We start from the raw sequence: 18,748 nt of genomic DNA, 5'->3' as shown, positions 1-18,748 counted from the left end.
CCCTTTCACACGGGCGATCCGATCCAATCCACCTGTCAGTTTTTCAGGTGGACTTGATCGGATGCTCCATGCATCCCTATGGGGCAGCAGATGTCAGCGGCGACATGTCCACTGACACCCGCTGCTCTCCGATCCGATCCGGTCTGTGGAATCCGGATGGATGGAAACCCTATTTTCCATCTGTCTGGAGGATGGGATCGGATGGGATTGGATGAGAATGGGCAGGTGGTCCGTTCTTATCCGATCTCCCCATAGAGGACATCAGGGATCTGACAACTCCATCTCCGCACACAGAGCGGAGACACAGCTGTCATCCGCCTGCTCAGCGGGAGATCGGCCGATCGATCCCCCGCTGAGCATAACGGACTCCGTCGGGCAGTGCACTCGTGGCCTTAGAGTCTTTGAAGTGATCTGGTGATTTTTGGGAAATATTAACTTGATTTGAATGGGAGGTAGAGAAGTGACTGAGGGTTTTTTGTACTGCTGCATGGTAATAACATGTAAATAGTTTAATGTCCATAGTGTCGAGACAGGTGAAAACTAAAGCGGAACTAAACCCTCCTTTCCTTTACCCCTGAGGAAGCTGCCATCTTAGCCTTTGTTTGATCTCTATTGCCAGAGTGATGCACATGAGATCAGCGATGACACCAGCCGTTTGATGGGTTGACAGTTTGGTTGAAAGCTAACATAGCCACACTAGTAACTTTAAGGCCTCCTTGCATACTAGGGCGTGTGACCACCCCCCCCCCCCCCCCCGTGTTCAATCCTAGCATTTTAGTGGCACTGCTATTTAGGACCCTATGAATTCAGGGCATTGTTTCCTGGAAATATAAGGCCCTAAGCTCCAGTGCCACTTGATTCAGGTTTCAGCCTCATCCAGCCACAGCATGTATTAAGTCTGTCATTGACTCCGACAGGCTGCAGGGCTGGATGCTGCACCTCTGCCACCTGGGTGCTCTAAATGCACTGAGCTAGACACCCCAGTGTGCAAGTGACCTAACAGTTGCCATTCAAGGCATGCCTTAAACGGTAGAAGCAGATCTATGTGCAATCTGGTAAAATGTAATGGGATTTTTTTAAGGCTGCCAGGAGTGATGCAACACATCCTAAATTCTGATCTCACTTTTTCCTGTCAATCTCTCTTGTTGTATTAGATGTTAGCGGTTTCAAGATCAGCAGTTAAATTCTACCTAAGAAACATAGTACTTAGTGAAGAAGGATGGTATGAGTAAGATCATTAAAAGAGAAGTATGGGATTTTTTTTTAAAATCATACTTACCTAGGTGGATGCAGCATCGGTCCCTGCCGGCTCTAAGGCAGAGAACCGAGCAATCAAACAATGCTGATTGTTCGGATCTCAGAGCTCCATGAGCAGAGAGCTGGTAACTGTCAATCACTGGCTCTCTGCTCTGAACCCCCCCGCGTGCGCTGGGCTGTGGAGGGGGCATGAGAGGCTGGCTCAGGCTCTCAGTGGCTTGCTGAGAGGCTGAGTGGGGCTGGGCTGTGGAGGGGGTGTGAGCGGCTGGCTCAGGCTCTCAGTGGCTTGCTGAGAGGCTGAGCTGGATGTCAGTCTGGGCATGTGGGTGTGTCTCAACTGTTTGGTAGCAATCTTTCCCGAGCCTAAACCGCCTCTGTTACGTCAGCCAACAGCGGTGTTTAGCCTGCTGAAAACGGGTCACAAAAGTGCAAAACAATCTGCACTCCTGTGATCCACCGAACAAGAACAGCCAAACAAGCTTTTGCTGTATTTCTCCTTTAAGGTAAATTCCCGCGGAACAATTACTGGATTGTGCAGTTTAATGTATTTAACAGACATTTTTGAACACCAATGTATAGTGTATAATTGAAACATTCTCACCTCACATCTTAGTGCAATAATATTTGGAGAAATGCTGACTATAAGGACTGCATTTTCTATAGAATGAAATGGTAAGGCAAGTAAAATCAATTTAAAATGCAAGTAAAATACATCTCACGTATTAACTACAAGGCCTGTTACTTTGTCCTTTCAGTCAATGTAAGAAGTTTGCTATGGTCAGAGTTAAAGGAATTGTAAAGTCAGGAATAATTTTTATCCTAATGCATTCTATGCATTAAGATAAAAAGGCTTTTGTGTGTAGCAGCCCCCCTAATACTTACCTAAGCCCCATCTCTGTCCAGCGATGTCCACGAGTCCATCAGCCATCCTGGGACTCTCCCTCCTGATTGGCCGCGATACAGCCGTGGAACCATTGACTTCTGTGGCTGTCAATCAAAGTCAGTGAGCCAATCAGGAGAGGGGGGAGAGCGAACGTCAGCTCTGTGTCTAAATGGACACACAGAGCTGCAGCTTTGAATATTTGGATGAGAGGTGAATGCTGCAGAAAAAGCTGATTTTGTTATTTGATCTTTTAATGGGGTAGCCATTTTTATCTTATTTTTGTCTGGAGTTCTGCTTTAAAATTATTACTGAAATAGCAATGTTTGTGTGTGATTTGTGAAGCACTTTATTAAGGCACACTGGAACATCTGGATCTGATAGAATAATAGCTATACTGTGAGATATATTGTGAGACTTGTTTATAAACCCAAATCATTACAAATTTCACAAAAATACTGGGGATAATCTACTAAAGGGATGAATATCGCTGTATTTGTGGAGTTACTGTTCACTAAGTTTATAAAATAAGATGAAGTTTTGTTCAATTAACAAATCATGTTCAAACAAATACTCAGTTTTTTATTTTAGTTTTTCTAAACACGTTTAGATGTTCAGTATGAACACAGGATTACCCGATTTACTATCATCCCATTTTTTAAAGCAAATGTACATTTTTCAAAGTGAAAAATGTTCTACTTCATAGTAAATCTACCCTACTGTGTAATTTTAGAAGACTGCAATATATATACATATAAGTCCCCTGCAGATGTTTAAAAGGGATCTGTCAGGACAGAAATATGCCTATGCTGACACCAAAGGCGTGACTACAACCTTCAGGGCCCCGGTGCAAGAAACCATAAAGGGCTCTCCCTATGAATCAGTGGCAGCTGTGGTAATGGTGGTGGTAATGGGGGAGGATGGGTTTAGTGGCAGAGGTAGTGGTGGAGACAAGATCAGTAGCAGAGATGGTGGTAGGGATGGGATCAGTCTACTGATGGTGGTGGTGGGGATGGGACCAGTGGCAGCAGTGATGGCGGGATAGGGATGACATCAGTGGCAGAGGTTGGGATAGGGATGACATCAGTGGCAGGAGTGGTGATAGGGAGGACATCAGTGGAGGTGATGGGGATAGGGATGATATCAGTGGTGGGGATTGGGATGACATCAGTGGCAGTGGTGGAGATAGGGATGACATCAGTGGCGGTGGTGGAGATAGGGATGACATCAGTGGCGGTGGTGGAGATAGGGATGACATCAGTGGCGGTGGTGGAGATAGGGATGACATCAGTGGCGGTGGTGGAGATAGGGATGACATCAGTCCACTGCCACTAATGTCATCCCTATCCCCACCACCACCACCACTGTCTGATGGGGGGTGGGGTGGGATCAGTTAGAGGCAGCGGTGGTGGTGGTGGGGGGGGGGGAGGCAGCCATGGGGGTGATAGGACCACTGACACTGGCATTCATCTGCTCTCAGTGTCAGTCAATTTCCCCTCCTTCTCCTTGCTCAGTGTGTCTCTGCCTGCATGCCTCCAGTGATGCCTCTCCTGACATGGGGTCTCCTCGCAGAGCGGAGGGCTCCAACCCCTTCACTCTACTGGCTCTCAGCGGACTTTCTCCTCCAGTTTACCCCTCCCAAAATGGCATCTGGCCGGACTTTGCATCAATGGGAGGAGAGGATAGGCGGAAGGGACAGTGAGTGCTCGACCCCATGTCTCTTAACTAGAAACGGCGGGCGGGCAGAACTCCAGGGCCTGGGCGCAAGTGCGATATATATCAAGTACTGCTGCACCTGAAATGTACATACTTGTTTCAGGGCAGGAACTCTCCCAAGCAGTGAGGTTAGGATAATGATGACATCCAGGGAGCATGTAACTTAAAAATCAAGTCAGCAGTAACAATCCTCAAGTCAGCAGGTAACAATGACCTGTTCCTTCAAAAGTGCATTTAGGAAAGCAGTCATATTTATTATTTTAGGACTCATTTACCCCAACCACTTCAACATAAGCTTCAAAGAAAGGGGTGGTATACACATATCGCACCCGTGATAATTTGCTTCATGGCAATATTTAAACCCCCCCATCAACCAAACATGACCCATGCAACTGAAATGCATGAACTTTACATGGTTGTTATGCATTGGTACGGGTTTTTAGGGGTTAAAGCGGGAGGTAAGGAAGTGCCAGATTGCCTCTTTATGGCCTGTTAAAAAGCAATCTACCATGGCTTGCTTTTCAGAGGGCTAAGGCTTGTGTAACCTAGTCCTTAGAGTTAATCTCTGAAGACACGGGCCGAATATCAGTCGAAACAGTGGATACCCACATACATTCGGCCCATGTACAGGTCTTTGTTTGACAGAAGCTGATCTCACGAAGGGCTTCTATCAAATGAGCATGCTGGAAAATTAACCGATTGGCATCCGATCAGTGCTTTCAGCACTGACTGGTGTGTTCTGGTGGTGGGGGGGCGACGTTCCCCTGTCAGAACACAATAGCACAACCTCTTATAGAGCTTTTCTGTTTTTTTTTTTTTTTTTATTTAGCACACTGAAACTTGTTCATTGTCCCCATTGTACTGTGTTGATCTGCAAAGGCCAATGCAGACACAACAAAAGGGCACATAGAAAAAAAAAATGTATGTGCCCTGTTGACACCACAATGGTGTGCCAAGGTGGGTTGTCAAGGGCTTATAAAAGATTAAAATAATACCTGTAAATGTACTCTTTACTCGGGAAGTGTAAGTACTGTTAAAAGTTAAGATCATTAAGGAGGTCGTAATAACTACGATCCTGCAGCTGCCGACATTTAAGAGAAATCCAACTTGCAAACAAGTAGGCTTAACCTATAGGCAAAATGGTTGCGGAAATTGTGCTTCTCAGGAAAGCCGAGGAAATTAAACAAAAGCAGAGGGGGGCTAGGGATGAAGATGAATTTTTAAATTAAACCACCTGCCACCAGGAGCAGCCTCCAGTCTCTAGCCAAAAGCACTAGTAAGCCGTGTAGGGACAAGAGGTGATCACGTGACCCATAGAGCTCAGAACAGATGCTAGGGGGAGAGAAGCTGTGCTCTACTCCTACAATAAAACTAATGAATGAAGTGTAACCCCAGTTTTATTTATAACATATAAAACAGCCACTGTTTCTATTCAGTAAGAAGTGGGGTGCAGGAATTGGACTGATTTATTTTATGAACACTGTGGAATCATTTAATAGCAAATCCAGGCAACAACAAAAATAAAACTGCTAATGCTTGACAAGAAAAATAATCTGAACAACAGATAAACCCTAGAAACAAGGTTCTTACATATACTTCTGAGTAAGACTGCAGCCTCTTGTCACATGTTTTTACAGTGCAACTATCCTCTCATGCTGCAGTTTGTGTGTGTGAAGGGTGCAGTGGACATTGCTGAGACAGAGTCTTCTAGGATCCAAGGCATGGATGCAAATGTGTCTTTAATCAGCAAGTTAAAGCAAGGCCAGGTTTCCTAAACTATTATCAAAAGCCATTACTTGTTCCTCCATCTGGGAACAAGGTGGTTTGCTCACTCAACAAAAATGCTAATTATATTCTGAAAATTTTCCTTTTTATAAAATGGTGCTAGAATTACATTTCTGGCACAAGGCATTTTTTTATTGCAGTGCTACAAAACAAACAAAACATAAATTTAACTAATTAACATATGAGCAGCAAATACATTAGCTAAGAGAAGAAGGAAAGGAAGATGTGTTTTAAAAAAAAAATGCTGGATGTGTGTCATACTGACAACTCAAAAGCTGCAGAGTAATCCAGAGGACTGAACTGTCATTTTGACAACTCCGTGCAGGAGATGGCTGGGGTTATGCAGAGGCAGGAGAGGCCATAATACAGATTGCATCACTCTAGCTCTGGCAGTGGACTTGGAAAAGTTACACAAATCAGTAAAATACTTGGGGTTAAAGGATTCAGAACACGATATGCAGAAGATGAGGTCCTAGGCAACTGTAGATTTGGCAAACAGGACAGTTGGGTACAAAAGATGGATGCAAGGATTAAAAGCCATTGTTTGTAATGCCACTTTGCAACAAGGGGTGTAAATTAGAGATCGACCGATTATCTGCAACACCGATATATTGGGGGCCGATATGCACTTTCCCTGATAGCTCGGAATCGGCCCCTGAGGTTACCGATATTGCCGATATTTCCGGAAAGTGCTTGTACCGTGGTGATGCCTACAGCTACAGGCATCACCCCGGTACAGGTGTCCATAGCCGACGGTCAGCTGACTTTTAATGACAACCAATGCGGCAGAGAAGCTGCTCGGCTGTCATTACAAGGAGTGGGAGGGGACGTCCCCCTCCTGCCGCCTTCCACGGCTCACTCGGGTCTCCCGTCCCACCGGGAGACCCGGGCATCCTACCTGCACCGCCGCCGAAGAGAAGACCCGGTGTAGCATGAAGATGTGTCCCCGTGAAAGCCGGTATCCCTGCCGCAAGTGTGCATGCGCCGGTCTCCATGTAAAAAACCCAGAAGTGATGTCCTGACATCACTTCCGGGGACTCGGTGCCGAATTAAAAAAACTGACAGCATTCAAAACAGCCAAACTTGGCGTTTTGAATGCTTTTCAGTGCCAAGGAGGGGTTTGGGGTATTTTAGACCCCAGATCCCTCTACAAGGAGTACTTTTAGAAAAAAAAAATTGTTTACATGTCCGAAAATATCGGCCGATATCGGTATCGGCATTAAAAAAAACGATATTGGTCGATCACTAGTGTAAATCCCTTCTTATGAATATGAGAATAAGCGACTTTAAGCCACTATGTGATCTGAAGTGCAATCAGCACAACTTTAGAATTGAGAGACTGTATCAATTTTGGATTTCAAGTAAAAATTCAGAATTGATACCTCAGGAGGTATATAGGAGTAGATTTACTAAAACTGGTGCAAAATCTAGTGCAGCTATGCATGGTAGCCAATCAGCTTCCATTTTTTTTTTTTGTTATCACAGCTTAAGGCCCCTTGCAGACAGGGCAGACTCTGTGAAGTGGATACGGACACAGCTCGCTCTTCTCTATGGGTCGGTCGGATGGAAACGGACCGCCTGTCATTCGATCTGATCTGCCAGACGAATGGGGAACGGATCCCCATCTGTCTGTTTTTAGCGGACCAGATTGGATGCCAGCAGTTGTCAGTGGATATTTGCTGTTCCATAAGAGCAATGGATGGTCCGATCGGGTCCTCCTTAAAAACTGACATGCACGGACATGTGTCAGTGTGAAAGGGGCCAAATTGAACAAGCTGAAGTTGGAAGCTGACTAGCTAGTACCATGCACGGCTGCACAAGATTTTGCACTCTCCAGTTTTAGTTAATCAACCCCACACTGTATTTTTATTAAATTATTTGTGTATGTTTGCATATTTTTCAATTTATTATATTATTTTTAATAATAATTTGCATTTTTTAGATTGTTTTACACATAGCTAAGTATAGCAAGTCATTGGTAAAACCCTGCATGCTATAAGAATGCAACAAAGGGCAATAAATAAGTCCACCAAGGGCAAGTGACAGTAGGCACACACATTTTTAGCAAATGCTTGTAAACAGAAGTAAATTCACACCTAGGCCCTGACAATGCTTTAATACAGTTTTTGTTTTTCTCCCAGAAGGGGAAAGTATGGAATTTACAGGCCACAAGTGAACAGTGAAGGCCATTTGTAGATCCTCAACTTTTCTATAGGTTCTACCTATTTATGCTGGACAACATTATAAATCAAAGGCAGCTAGGGGAAACATTGTTCGGTCTTCTTTAATATGCAGAGCTTCCACAGGACTACTCATTCCACCAATCACTTTCCTCCAGAAAGGACATAGTGATTAATGCATGAGCTACAGAGACATTGACCAATGTAAGGAGCCCGGGTACCTCTTTACCCTTGGGTCTGAAGATGAATTGAGTAACACTTGTCCAGAGGTGGCCAAACAAGGCACAAGAAAAAAAGAAAAGCATTGGGAATTCAGATGTTTAGGTTATGCGCTGGGATGGCTCCCTATTTGCATGCTCTTCTAAATACAATAGCCTTTTGGTATGAGGATATTGTGCTCATTGCTGCTGGATCATAGAATGGTTTTGGCTATTTCCATTGCAGCTGTCAGTACATTGCAATTAAATGCCTTTAATTAAAGAAGAACTTTAGCCTGGCATGTGAAAATTAAGGAAAGTACAGGGCGTAACAAATGTTTAAAACCATTCCACTCTGAATAAAGGAGCACAGGGGCACCTTTGGACAGAAGCATTCTTAATCTGGGGGGAGGGGAATGTTAGATGTACTAGCTTATATAAACACACTAACGAACTGAAGGCAAACTCCAGCCTACATTGCAGTTACACAAGCAGTTAAAAGAACAGCTTTTCTTCTTTTGGGATAAAGATTTTACATGAATGAATAAAAGTTGATTGTCGTAAGCATCCCTGTCAGTGGTAAATGGTTTGTCCCAACACTCTTAGGGCTCTTTCACACGGGCGTTCCTTTTTTTTTGCCAGATCAGGTCCCTTTTTTTTTTTTTGTAACGGACACGGATGACACTTGTGTCATCCGGTCCGTATGTCCGTTTTTCATCCCATCCGTTTGCGGATGAAAAACTGACATAATGCATGTCTATGTAAATACGGATGTCTGCGGATGACACCACTGACATCCGTTTTTGCTTCCGTTCCGTTTTTTGAAAGGAAGAAAAAATAGGGTTCTCCTCCGTTCAAAAAAACTGAACTGAACTGAACTGAACTGACAAAAAACGGATGTCAGAGGATGATCATCCGATGACATCCGTATTTACATAGAGATACATTATGTCCGTTTTTCATCCGCAAAGGATGGGATGGGATGAAAAACGGACATACGGAACGCCCGTGTGAAAGAGCCCTTAATTGATACATTTGCAGGAGGGCTTGTTATGTGGAAAAACAACAGCCTTACCGGCTGGATCACTGGTTGAAAATAAATGAAAGCATGCAATAAAAGGAAAACAAATGCAGCAATTACATCTAAGAATTGGTAAGCTGCAATAAAAAAAGTGTGCTTTTGGATTTAATATCACTTTAAAGCCTTGTACACATTAGTAGTTTTGTTTTGCACAACCCAGTAAGGCTGAACGAAAAAAAAAAAAATTACATCTCAGGAGAAGCCGACTGGCTGCCTTCTGTCAGACCGACTCCAGTACACGCAGGTTGAACGTCAGCCGGTTTCTGATGAACCAGCTGAAGCCGCCTGACATTCAACCTGGGTGTACAGGGCTTAAGTCTAGGTTAACACTGGCTATTATGGTAAAACGCTGTGTTTTACTGTGCTGGCAGGTGTCATGTCAATGTGATTTTTTTTGTGGTGGGCGGGGTTAACTTTATTTGAAGTGAAATTACATAGCAGCACGGTATGCTGTACTGCTGTGCAGTGACCTGTGGTGCCATGCAGTGCGTTGCGGAAAATGCAGACATGTTGCATTTTTCTACACTGTAGTGTGAATGGAGCAACTAGAAAAGAATGCAATTTGCGCGTGTGTTTTTGCAAGATTTTGTGTGTCGCATTTAGGGAGGCCCATTTATTTCAACTGGCTGCCCTACATCGCAAAAGAGAAGTGCATGCTTCTTTATATTATATGGGGCCTCAACAAAATGCATGGGGTAATTTGTTACCATTACTTTGGTGCTTTGTTTTTGGTGTGCACAAAAATGCACACATTAGCAAGATGTATTATGGTGCCATAAAGGATTAATGGCACGTTCGCACCCATGCAAAATGGGCGCAGGTTTTTTGTTCATTGTGGGAACACGTACAATCTTGAAAGGCATGGAAAAAAACATTTTTGCATAATGTTTTTTTTGTTCATGATCAGGAAGAGTTTGGTTAAATTTAGAGACAGACCTTTTAGGAACCGCTGTTAAAAAGGATCATTCATCGTCAACAAAATTTTTTAAAATCTGTAAAAATAGTAATTAAAATAGGTTCATAATAAAGAGATTCTGCAAATCCTATAGAAGTCACAAGCCCGCCAAAGCTCAAGGAATAAAATATATCAAGGAACACTGAAGGATGGTTACGCTGAATTAATTTGACGCCGTATATCTTCCAGGACCTAAGGGGATGAGCACCATTAAGCTTGTAATCTTATGTGCAATCCTATTACATGGGTCAAATGCCATAACTGGAACATCTGTGTCACTGTCTGAAGAAAACCCAGCATGCAGCAGGCACGCTGAAAAGGCTCATGGTTTGCAGCAGTTAGCAGCTCTGTGAAATCTCACGGCTGTAGGCAAGTCACCTTGGCACACTTTCCGAGCTTTTTGTTGGGATTGAAGTCTTAGTTTCAGAAATCTTCCCAGAACCTTGTTATTTCTCACATATCCATTCCAATTGTACTGCCCTGAGACTTGACAGCACATTTTTTTTTCCAAAGCATAATGAAAACAGCATGGACAGAGGTCCTGTTTGTGAGTTTTATAGATGGAAATACATGGTAACATCATTTATCGTAACATTACAGATCCCAGGAACGCCACATGTTGCCCCTTCCTCTCTTGCCTGATTGAAGTTTTACAGCATTAAACCTTTTTTGTTTTTCCTCCAGATGTCACCATCAGTCGAACTTTCACATGCAAAATTAACTAATTTTGTGATAACAAACACACTTAAAATATCACATTCCAAGTAGACATCTATGACGTTGATTAGGAAAAAAACTAGCAAAATCTATGGCGGAGGAGGGTGAAGAAATTTGCGACATCAGGAAGAGGTCAAAACTTGCAACACCAAAAGTAATTTATGAATCAGCATTACGGTTAGTAAGTCATAGACTATCCAGACTTCCATGATTACAATTTCCAGGAAGATTTATAATCATCGGTTCAAAATATCTTAAACAGATTCTCTGTATAGGTTAAATATTTATCTAACACGTCCCTGTGCTAGGTTAGTTAATGTAAAAGTAGTCCTAGATTTTAGATATTTTGTCAGATAAATAAACCAATGGAAAAATAGCTATCTACCTTCTGACCCACAAGCATGTATTATATCACTTTAAGACACCTCAAATGCCCAAGGGATGTTAAAGTTACAGCTCTAATAGGGTAAAAGTCTGTTGGCCAAATTGGAATTATTTGGTTGAGAAACGTTGCTGAGCACTGCTGGTAAAATTGCACATATTACTGACACCTCGACAATTATTTGATTCTACTTAACATATCCGGTATCAGAAAAAAAATTATGTAACATCTGTGTGTACCTATCCTACAAGGACTATTCAGTATGGAACGTACTGGTAACACGCATCACTGTAAAGCTTAAATAATAGGAACCTCTAATGCTCCTTATATAACTCAGGGGATACATGTAACAGCAAAGTTTCACCTAATCTCATTAATTTGTCATCCTTCGGTGTGGTCCAACACTACTGGTAAACTGAACATATTACAAGAACTCCTCTGCTATTAGTATTGGAATTGGCAAGCTCGGACTGCACCCACTTTGGACATTCAACTGTTTATTGAACAAGCAGTACAACAGTTAAAATAAACCATCCCCAATCTTCTAATGTAAAATTATTCCTTCTCACAGATCCAATGGCTTCAGAGTTAGGCTGTTGGGCTGGTAGACTGCCAAGATACTGATCTAACAGAATATTTGCTAAGATTTCAGAGAACTTTGAAAATAAATATCTCCCCAAAGCTTTTGATGAAGAGATTATTGGGGGTTTTACTGCTCTGCTTGTTCATAATATGTATATACACGTTAGTAGGCATAGCCTGGGCACTCTTTCACTTTAACATAAGGGTCATTGGAGTCATTGTAATAACATGGCAGGCTGTAGCTGGGACAATATGGAAACCCTTACTGGGTAAAAAATTTAGCATTTAATATTCAATCACTGGGTAATCGGCATATTACGTGGTTATATAGTGCCTCTGGGAATTTCTGAAAGACCTCCAATGATAGTTTTTAAAAGAGACAATTAAATGGTCATATAAGGTGAGTTTTGATATAAAACTATAGTCTTTTAGTCACTTTTTATTAGTAATACAAATGATCAACCTAAAACCTTGTTTCTATGTATAGCCTGTAATAATATAGTTATACGTGGCAGCCACCTGTACATATGCCCAATAATATGTAATTTCTGCTTCTTCCTTTGTATTGGTGAACAAATTCTTTACCATGCTGATGCTGTTTTCACATCACAGGTCTACCAGGTAGATGTCGGATTCAAAATAACAGACTCTCTGCAGTCTCCAAATCTCTGAAAATACTCATGATGCTCTTGGTAACCAGAGATCATGTGATCTTTTCCTACACTTTACAAGGGAAATTGGGAACAGCAGCTCAAATCAAAAGGAGTCTAGAAATATTAACATAATTTGGCAATGCAACATGTACCCTGTTATATTATGCGGCATGTGAATGTTAATAATAGGTCTACTTAGCAATCTGACTAACAAAGCAGTTGTTTATATGCTATCAGTGCAGAATGCCCCCGACAGGTGCAATAAAAGCTCTGTTCCTTAAGCAATAGGATTATTTCTATCAATAGCTCAGTAATGTATCATAATAACACATTCAGAGATACGATCATTATTGAAAGTAACTACCTTACTCAGGAAACACTTCTCATTTGTAAGTGCCAATTCGTTAAGTGTGCCGTAGTAAAAAATAAATAAATAAAAAACATATGGAGTACATCTCAATGCATGAACATTTGCGCATGTTTTATGCATTTGAAGTAGCCCCTACAAGCCTCAATATAAGTTCCCACCCAAGGTCATTCCAGTACGTCCTCGGGTTTCAGTGGTTATTCCAGGATAATGGAGAATTTAAAGGGCCGTAGTTTGCCGCCATTCCACGGGCAGATGCAATTTTAAAGCGTGACATGTTAGGTATCTATTTATGTGGTGTAACATCATCTTTCACATTATCCAAAAAAATTGTGCTAACTTTTCTGGTTTTGTTTTCTTTAAATTCATGAATGTTTTTTTCCCCAAAAAGTTGGGTTTGAAAAACAACTGCGCAAATACCGTGTGACATTAAAAATTGCAACACACAATTTTATTCTATAGGGTCTCTGCTAAAAAACAAATATATTTGTTCTAAGTAATTTTCTAGCGAAAAAAGAAATTGATTTTTACTTGTAAGAGCGAAGTGTCAGAATAGGCTTGGGGAGGAGGTGGTTAAACTACAGTTCTAGGTTTCCTGGCACTTTAAATAATTTGCTTGCTCCATCTTGGACCAAACTATCTATTTGCATGCCAAAACAGACTGGCTGCTTCGTCTGTAATATACTGTAGTAGGGTGTGCTACTTATAGTAAGTGGTGCGGTGTTCCAACAGCAGTATGGAGACACTTCCCCTCAGCTGATGTATATAAATACAGTTGATCTTGGAGCACCTCCACCATTCAGGCACCTTGTATTTTTTCAAACAAAATAAACGTTGGTGCATAACACATACCTAAATAGCATCATCAAGGGGATTAAAGTTCATGCATAGTCACTAGTAAGTTCAATAAAATGGAGAAAGTGGGAAAAGTGGATGACAACCAGGGCTAGCTTTGCCGCAGAGAGAAGTCAACTTTGTAATGCAAAAAAAAAGGAAGAAAAAGCGGAGCACCTAAGTGTAATCAGTTTAATTATCCACAATAGAACAGGTACAAAAACGTGCTCACATAAGAATAAATAAGAGTAAGCTCATTTGAACAGTGGCATGCCGCAATGGGGAGTCCGTGTCCCGGTAGTAAACTCCACGATGATGCAGGGGAGGAAGCATAGTGCACTGTTGCTCTGTCAGGCTAGATGGCCGGTGGCTTCCAGGTACCGCTCTGCTCTCAAGACACTGGTGACATCACCGATCAGGCAGCCAATAGCACGATGCATTTCAGAGCATGCGCAGGAGCCTCGCCGGGCATGGGCGCTCTTTTTTCAAGTGCAAGTTTTTGTACCTGTTCTATTGTGGATAATTAAACTGATTACACTTAGAGGCGCTCCGCTTTTTCTCCCTTTTTTTTGTATTTTTTCAACACGGGGCTTCCTCCAATTGGCTGAGGTGGAGAGGACTTTACGATCACTACCTTGGCCAATCAGAGGAAGCCTTGTATTAATTAAAAAACTGAATTTTTGTAAAAATTCCTTTCTCTGAGTCCTCAGAAAAATACAAAGGCTTCCACTGAATGGTGGAAATGTGGTACAACTGAGTTTCTATATCCAGCAGTAGAGGGGATGCCTCTGGTACTGTTGCCAGAACAAAGCCCCACTTTCTGTATACAGGCGGTCCCCGGGTTACAAACATCCCACTTACAAACGATTCCTACTTACAAACGGGGGGGGGGGGCAACAGGAAGTGAGGAGAAATCTACCCCTAGGAAGGGAAATTCACTCCTGTAAGTTCTCATGGGAAGAAGGTGTCTCCACTGAAGCTTTATCCCCAATCCTTGTTTCCACAACAACCCAAAATTTCAAAATCTAGTTGTCATAGGCACAGAAAGTGAGGTGAAATCTTCTGAACAGGAGTACAGACAGCAGAACAAATGGTACAGGGGTCTTAACCCTTTCCTATGCTATCCAAAAAACTTTTTTTTTTTATTTTGGCTGGAACTAAACTTAAAAAATGTACCTGTTCCGACTTACAAACAAATTTGACTTAAGAACAAACCTACAGTCCCTATCTTGTTTGTAACCCAGGGACCGCCTGTATAGCACACCCTACTACAGTATATTACAGCCTAAGCAGCATCTGCCAATCAAATAATTTGCTTGGTTCTTGCTGGACCAAACAAATTATTTAAATTGTCAGGAAACCTGTTCTGGTCTAAATCAGCTAGACATGTTCAAAATGCAAAAAAAAAAAAGCGTGTATTGTCTTACAGTTTGATTTCTTTAGAAATCAGCCAAACAAAGCACATGCTTGTCAGCATGCGGTAGACCACTGGTGCCGAACCTGTGGCCATTTGACATATATTATATTGTGTGCAACCCTGAAGGCCCCTGCAAACAGTAGTATGTGTTTCCTTACGTAAGTACTTAAGCTGGTCATATACTAGTAGAATTTTATTAAATTTTTTTTAGTTTAAGAATGTCTGTTAAAGTGACTTTACCAAACTGTCCAAGATGTACCACAGCCACAGATACCCTTATACACATGCTATGGCACTGTCCCAAATTGCACCGCTATTGGGAATACAAATTTACTAGCTTAAATACATTATGCTCCACATATGTAACATCTGATCCAAAGATAGCTCTACTAGGGCTTTTACGGGAGGATATTCTCCCACCTGATATGCATGTACTGTGGATACAGTCTATGTATATAGCCCGTAAACTCATACTGCAGAAATGGATATCATCTGTCCCACCAACATGCTCTCAACAGAAAGAGGATGTTAATATCAATTTACGGAGGGAGAAATTGACTTATAAACATAGAAAATACCCAAAAATGTTTTTAAAAATCTGGACCCGATGGCTAGACTCTAATGGCACTTTTCCACTGCAAGTACCGGCTCGGCTCTACTCGGCCGTGCTTGGCCCGGTTTGCTTTTCCACTGCTGGTACCGCATGGTACGGTGTTGGAACAGTTCGGTACGGTACGGTATGGTTTGCTTTTCCACTAAAGTAGTACTAAAGTTAAGTGAGTGGGATAACAACGGGGTGGGTGGGATTCTCTGACCAATCAGTGGCTAGTAGTGACTGCATGCAAAGGATTGTGGGATATGGTACCGGGTATGGTACCTCTTGGAACCACAATCGAGGTGGTACTGTTTTTGAGAGCCGTACCGTTCGGTTCCATGCAGTGGAAAAGCGCCGCCGTAACGTACCGTACCGTTCCTACACCATACCATGCGGTACCAGCAGTGGAAAAGCGAGCGGAACCATTCGGTTCCATGCAGTGAAAAAGCGCCATAAATTGTCTACAAATTCTACCCTATCAGTGAGTAATGACTTATAAACATAGAAGAACTAACTGCCACTGGTTTAGGGTAGATGACTGTATATTGTGTTCTGGCAAGATAACAATCTAATATAAACATTATTGTCCTGATCTATCATTGGTAAGAAATGTAAAGTTCATCACTGCATACCAATCGCTGTATTGAAAGGTTATATATGAAGGATACAACGTATTCCAGAAGTCTCATGATCTACTTGAATCTAATATTTTCTTTTACGTTGTAGGTCTTTCTTGTATCTCCACATGTTTTGTGGAAACATTTTGTGTGTCTAAGTTATGTTGTAAACTGAAAAACTATGTTTATATAAAAATCACCTGATTTAAAAAAAAAAAAAACAGGAATGTATGTTCGATTTTATAATCATTAGTAGGGAGCAGGGTGGAATCATTTTCTTGACTTAACAAACTTTGAATAGTCCATGCAGTTTTCAATCAGGGAAGTTCATTCCATGCAAAATGATAATATTAAAGAAAACAAAATTTTAAAGTATGTTCGAACGACAATGGGCAAGTCATCCAATGTACTGGAAAATTTTGTACAGATTTTTGTAGAAATGTCTGAAAAGTACAAGCTTAACTCAGGCCAGTTCTAGTAGTTAAATGGCTTGATTTGATTCTTTCACACTATCCTAATTCTTGCAATGCTGTCAATCCTTTTTTTCTTTCTAGGTTTCCTTGTTGACAAAAATGGCATGGCAGTGGTCTCTAGCATTATCATAATGTGTCTCCAGTCTCCTAAAGCCTATACTCAGTCTCTGAAAAGACTCCAATAGCATGTCTGCAGACCTTGTCCAACTCTTGTGGTATGCTCGTAGTCTCTGATCATCCCATGTTGCATGTCTGCAGTCTACGAGAGCTTTCTGTAGCATTACATTCACTGGAAATTATGTGTGGTCCATTGGTGTTGTCAGAAGCCCCCTTTAACTACCACTGTTATGGAGAAAGACCCTTTCTCTTTCTGTGGGAAAGTGGTGGTCGAAACCCCCTTACTCTTTAGAACAGGGGTCTCCAAACTACAGTCCTTAGGTCACATGATTTTATCTGGCCCACAGCTTATGTGCTCCCCTCTGATGAGGACCCAAATGACTCTGATGTAAGGGGGGGGGGACTGTGATGTAAGGGGGACTTGTATAGGGACTCTGCTTTAAAGGGGGACTCTGATGGGAACCCCGATTTAAAAGGGACTCTACTGAGAAAGGTGCAGACTAAACTTATTTAAGTTTGACCCTTAATTATGGCTCAAGTTTATGTGGAATTCCTTGGGTTTGTTTCACTGAAGTTTTCTCTGTTGTTCCGAATCATATTATGCGAAGTACAAAAAAAAGCTCCAAGTAAAACGTATTCATTTATTTATTAGGCCAGATTTTTTAAATGTTTTGCTGCCCATGAATATTTGTAAAGTGTACGATGAAGCCCTTGTGCTGGAAAATTTGGAGAGCCCTATTCTAAACTGCTGTATATCACCACCCCTATGTTGTAATACCCAACCACTTACATATACTGCGGCAGGACGGCTCAGTCTCGCGAAACACCGTAACTTTACCATTCGCCACAGGGGGAGCCAATCACCGGGTCCGGCTGCTGAGATTGCCGCCGGGCACCTGCGATCGCTCACCATGGAGACAGAACAGCGGTCTGCTGTTGTAAACACAGCAGACCGCTGTTCTGTCAGTAATGAACATAGGGATCCTGTGTTCCTCTTATTTAGGAACACAGATCTCTGTGTTCATTCTGTAAGTACATCCCCCCCACAGTTTAGAAAGCACCCCCTAGGGACACATTTAAAACTTTGATCGCCCCTGGTGTTAACCCCTTCCCTGTCAGTGTCATTAGTACAGTAACAGTGCATATTTTTAGCACTGATTACTGTAGTAACATCACTGGTCCCCCCAAAAGTGTCAAAATTGTCAGTTAGGTGTCCGATCTGTCCGCCGCAATGCCGTAGTCCCGCTAAAATCACTTATCGCCACCATTACTAGTAAAAAAAATAAATAAATAAGAATTACATAAATCTTTCCAGTAGTTTGTAGATGCAATAACTTTTGCGCAAACCAAACAATATACATTTATTGGGATTTTTTTTTACCAAAAATATATAGCAGAATACAAATTGGCCTAAAATGATGAAAAAAAAAATGATATTTTTAATTTTTTTTTATAGATAAATGTATATGTGGTGTGGGGTGCGCTAAACAACAAATAAATAATGAATATATAACATATATCTATGTGTGAACCAAATCAACAAAAGTAAATATATATAACATATATCAATCTGTGAAGCCAATTAATAATGCAAATCAATTGGTGCATAAACATAAAAGTTCATAAGTGTCCATAAATATTTTGCAGGTGAGTAGAATTGTATTCTATCCGAATAATACGTGTATCCACCACCGAGTGAAATTCATCCTTACCAAACGGAAATAAATAAGGTGCAACTATATTTTCTTGTGCTGAAAAAATATCCAATCTCCTTGTGAACAAACACCACGTGTAAATCACCAAGAATTAGCCTCTTACCAGATGGTAATAGGTATGCACTTGTTCAGTGAAACCACCGCCTTGCTTCCTCTTTAAAATCCTGAAGTGGGATGTAGAACCGCTCTACCTTTCTTTCTCCACTAGATGGCAACGAGTACCAGCAA

The 18,748-nt window shown here is 41.7% G+C and overlaps 1 protein-coding gene across 1 annotated transcript in view; it reads right to left on the bottom strand.

Moving 5' to 3' along the window:
- The window catches only part of SULF1 (sulfatase 1), a gene marked incomplete at its 3' end in the record, with an annotated part of 156,100 nt that overhangs the window by 19,564 nt on the left and 117,788 nt on the right, over positions 1–18,748 (bottom strand). The window lies entirely within an intron of this gene.

This window comes from Pelophylax lessonae (assembly GCF_965119305.1).
Source record: "Pelophylax lessonae genome assembly, chromosome: 5".
In the NCBI taxonomy this organism is placed as follows: Eukaryota; Metazoa; Chordata; class Amphibia; order Anura; family Ranidae; genus Pelophylax; species Pelophylax lessonae.
Note: the sequence above shows the minus strand (reverse complement) of the source record. Positions and strands in the feature narration are given on the sequence as shown.